Here is a 4957-nt window from a genome sequence, read left to right as displayed (position 1 = left end):
TGGTTTCCCCCCAACATTGCCCTTAGGCATTAGATTGTGAGCCCCTTTGAGGGACAGCTAGTGACATGACTGTGGAGTTTGTAAAGCGCTACATAATATGTTGGCAGTATATAAATACTATGTAAGAATAGTTATGGTGAGGTGACCACTTTTGACTGTACAGTGAATAAAAAAAGGATGATGGAAGACCAATAGCTGGGGAAAGGTTAATGATAATAGTTACCACTTACAGGTGAGTTACAGAAACAAATTTCTATACACAATAATAAAAGGGGATTGCAGGAAGTATCAGGACCAGTGCCAAGGGGGGTAAGTAGAAAGGATATTCTACTAATTCTTAATAATCAATCTACATGTTGATTTATTAGATCTGTGCCAGGGGAAGCAGTACAGATAGCAGACAACAAATTGAGCATATTTACCATTCCAAGTACCAAATAATGAGGAATAATAGGAGCTGCCCACCACCCCCTTCCCTTAGTGCTCATGATGGCCTCCATAGGGAAGTCTTTCCCTGAAATATTCCAGTGTGTTTGTGGAAATGTGTGCCCGGTTATCCAAAAGAGCATTTGTAACATCAGTTCTCATTGTTTGAAGATAAAACCAGGCTCACAATCAGCATTTTAATTCATCCCAAAGGTCAGAGCTCTGTATAGACGATCCTAGTTTTATTTCGCACCAAAAAAATCAAACAATATCTTTATGGGACTGGCTTTATGTAAGGCACTTGTGCCAGAACAGCAAAGGACCTTCACCAAACTCTTGCCAGAATGTTGGATACGATTGTCTGAAATGTCCATGTACGCAGAATCAATTAGTCCAGCCGAAATCCCGAAGAACAGCCCATGTCTACAATAAATTATCCACCAATTTGTGAAGTAGGCTCTTTGCAGTCATTTGTAAATTGTCATCTCTGGCCTCTGTGCAGTGGCTCAACCATTAAAACTCATTTCACAAAGCTTCCACCATAAAGATCTTCAGATTATGTGGACAAAACAGATAGAGCAGAAGTTCCATTCACTGCGACAGTCCGAGGCTGAAAGTAACTGAACTACCCATTACAGCATATTCTAAAGCCAGTGTTTGTCAGTGGAGATTTCATGACAATGGACTTGAATGTAGGAGAATTAAATATCGAAACTTAATAAATCGGAGAGGTGGCCATGCAGTAATCACAGGTCGGTGACACAAGGTAATTCCCTAGTGTGTTTGTGTAGGTGTGACACAGGAGTAGGCCTTCTACAAAAAGGTAATACCGAGAAGTGATGGGGCAGATACTTCTATGGGTATACCATGTAGGTAGGGGGCATATCTCTAAAAGTACTCTAGACAAAAGATGGCAGGGTCCACTCCTCCTGTGTCACTGTCTGTCACTTGCAAACTCTATTTAATGTACAGCACTGTTGGCGCTATATAAATCCTGTTTATTATTAATAATAATACGTAGAAACATGGACATATTTATTGGTACCCCTCTACAAAAAAAAAAAAAAAAAGAAACACAACTGCCTCCAAAATAACTAGTAACTGACACTGAATATTTCATAATACTAACACAAAAGGAAATGGCATTACCACAAATAATGGGAACCTTAATCTTTTATTTTGTTGTATTACTATTAGATGCAATTTCTTCAAAGAAAAGATTCCTGTGCAGTAGCTCCAAATAAGACTTCTGCACCTATAAACAAGTGGTTTGGCCCACTTTTCCTGAGCAAACTGCTCTAGCTTTGTCAGGGTTGAAGGGTGACTTCTTCAGACTGCACATTTCAGTTCTTTATAGATTGTTTCTCAGCTAGGATTCCCCCGTCAGGGGTTCCTCAAGCATGAGCAGTTTGGATCTCTCATTTTAACTGATACCAACTATCGCCTTGGTTATACATTAGGGTGGCACCATTCCCACTGGCCAGGAATATGAGAGGAATTCTTTGTGCTGACCACCATAGTGTGAGCTGTGGATATACGGTGTTTGCTGAAGACCTGAAAATTATTCCAAGGGGTTCGCCCATGTTAAAAAGGTCAGGAAATTCTGCTATAGATGTTTGAAAGCACTGCACACTGCTGTTTATCCCATTGTATAATAACCTTTTTGTTCCCTGCACAGAATCAAGTCCCTCCATGCCAGAGAGAACAACCCAGCCCCAAAACATAACTAAGCCTCGTCCACGTTTCACAGTAGCTTGTAAGCTAGATGGTAAGCTCATCTTTGCAGGGTCCTCTCCTCCTCCTGTGTCACTGTCTGTATCGGTCTGTCATTTGCAACCCTACTTTAATGTACAGCGCTGCATAGTATGTTGGCGCTTTATAAATCCTGTTTAATAATATTAATAATAACAATAGGTGTGGTGTTTTAGTCTCTGAAGACTTAATATGTTCATTTGTGGATATACAGCTGATGTGACTTTTGTATGGAGTGCCCATAGGACATTATCCTTATGGCTTATCATTAGGCATTTTGGCAAATTCCAGTCCAGCTTTGTGATGTTTCCCTTTCAACATCGGACTCTTCCTAAGTCTCTTTCCATTGAACCCATTGTCAGTTAAAAAGCGGCGGATAGTGCGATCTGACACAGACGGACCCTGACCTTGGAGTTCAGCTTGTATCTCTTTCGAAGTTGTCCTTGGCTTTTTGTCCACCATTCTCACTATTTTCCTGCCCATTTTGGGGTTGATTTTCCTTTTGCGGCCACGTCCAAGAAGATTGGCTACAGTGCCATGGGCCTTAACCTTCCTGATAATATTTGCAACCGTTGTCACAGGAACACCAAGCTGCTTGGAGATGGTCTTATAGCCTTGGCCTTTAATATGCTTGTCGACTATTTTCTTTCTGAGCTCCTCAGACAGTTCTCGTCTTTGTTTTCTCCGGTCCATGTTCTGATTGGAACACACAATGATACCGGAGCGATGACTTTTCTACAAGGCGGAATGATGATTGGATATGTGTGATACTAATTCAAGACAACTGCTAGATAAATCAAAAATACCCTATTCCAAATATTTATGGGGTACCAACAAATGTGGCCACTTGGTGGCAGTGACAGGAGGGTATTATGGGGTGCAAGGGCTAGCAATCACTAGAGAGTAGTAAAGGGGCAGTTTTTGGCAGCGTGAGGAGGTATATAGGGACAGTTGGTGGCAGTGAGGGTATTATAGAATAGTAGTAATGAGAGGGTAGTACAAGGGGCAGTTAGCAGTGACAGGAAGGTATTGTAGGGTGCAAATTGTGGCAAATCACTGAGGGGTATTACAGGGGAGAGTTGGTGGTGGTAGCAAGGACAGGAGGGTAATATCGGGTGCAAATGGTGGAATTAACAGGAGGGTAGTACAGGAGGCAGTTGGTGCCAGTGAAAAAAGGGTATTATAGGGTGCAAATGGTGTCAATTACTGGAGGGCAGTTGTTGGTAGTAATGGGAGGGGGCAATTGGTGGCGGTGACAGGAGGGTAATATAGGGTGCGAATGGTGGCATTAACAGGGGCCTAGTACAGGGGGCAGTAAGTGCCAGTCATTGGAGGGTATTACAGGGGGCAGTTGTTCGTAGCGATGAGGGGTTATTAGAGGGGACAGTTGGTAGTGGTGAGGGGGTATTACAAGGGGCAGTTGGTAGTGATGAGGGGTTATTACAGGGGGCAATTGTGTAGTGATGAGGGGGTAATACATGGGGCAGTTGTGTAGTGATGAGGGGGTAATACAGGGGGCAGTTGGTAGAGATCGGGGGTTAATACAGGGGGCAGTTGGTAGTGATGAGGGGTATTACAGGGGGGAGTTGGTAGTGATGAGAGGGTATTACAGGGGGCAGTTGGTAGTGATGAGAGCGTATTACAGGGGGCAGTTGGTAGCGATGAGGGGTTAATACAGGGGGCACTTGGTAGTGATGAGGGGTTATTACAGGGGGCAGTTGGTAGTGATGAGGGGTTATTACAGGGGGCAGTTGGTAGTGATGAGGGGTTATTACAGGGGGCAGTTGGTAGTGGTAAGTATCTCTGTTGGCCCGGTATGCACACACTGGCAGGGCTGGTAACAATATTAGACTCCCCAGCCTACAGGGGGCAGTTGGTAGTGATGAGGGGGTATTACAGGGGGCAGTTGGTACTGATGAGGGGGTATTACAGGGGGCAGTTGGTACTGATGAGGGGGTATTACAGGGGGCAGTTGGTAGTGGTAAGTATCTCTGTTGGCCCGGTATGCACACACTGGCAGGGCTGGTAACAATATTAGACTCCCCAGCCGGCTCCCAGCTCCCCTCTATGGGCTATCTGCCGCTTACAGGTAAAATTCGGCTCCATGGAAACCGCTTAGCTGGTCCGGAAGTACAGTGGGATAAAAACCTGGAAACACTAACAACCATAAAGTTCTTTGGCTGCCTAATGCTTTGTGATTTAGTTTCATGTTGGCGACACCTAGCGGTCGGTAATAAGAATTCCATCCACTTCCACTAGATAACAGATAACACAGCATTAGTATATGCCTTACATGGAAATCACATCAGAGAAATTCTAATGCAATAAAATCCAGCCACAAATCTAGCAGGCAGAGAGTCTAAGATTAGCATTAAAATCTAATTCTCTATTTTATGTACATTTACACCGGTGTACAGGGGGCTAGTAAAAAAATAAGATAGGCATGGTAACAGTAAAGGCCATCCATGGCAAGCACACAGGGAGAACCTATATGGGGGTTCCCAAAAAAAAGTGAGGGCACGCGTACCCACCCCGCTACACCTCTGCTGGTGTATTACCCAAACATTCCAGTCAATTCATTCAAATATTTCACACTACATTGTATCTGGTACATCTAAAGGGTATTGTATTTCAGATATAGTGCCTGTGTCTTGCTGTAATCATCCTGTTTGTAAATCCGTTTGTCAGTATGATATTATTGCATGTGTACATACTACAATATGCTTACAAAAAGTGCAAGACTATTGTTTCTAACACAATGAACTGCAAAGCACTATTG

The 4957-nt window shown here is 43.4% G+C and overlaps 1 long non-coding RNA gene across 1 annotated transcript; it reads right to left on the bottom strand.

The window, feature by feature from the left end:
* Positions 1–334: 334 nt before the first annotated feature.
* LOC140340874 (uncharacterized) lies at positions 335–4321 on the bottom strand. Its single transcript, XR_011922755.1, has 2 exons — positions 4266–4321; positions 335–2913 (listed from the first exon to the last, which is right to left on the bottom strand). It is a non-coding gene; the product is annotated as an uncharacterized lncRNA (long non-coding RNA).
* Between the last annotated feature and the right edge of the window lie 636 nt (positions 4322–4957).

The sequence above is a fragment of the Pyxicephalus adspersus genome, chromosome 11 (genome assembly GCF_032062135.1).
Source record: "Pyxicephalus adspersus chromosome 11, UCB_Pads_2.0, whole genome shotgun sequence".
NCBI lineage: Eukaryota > Metazoa > Chordata > Amphibia > Anura > Pyxicephalidae > Pyxicephalus > Pyxicephalus adspersus.
Note: the sequence above shows the minus strand (reverse complement) of the source record. Positions and strands in the feature narration are given on the sequence as shown.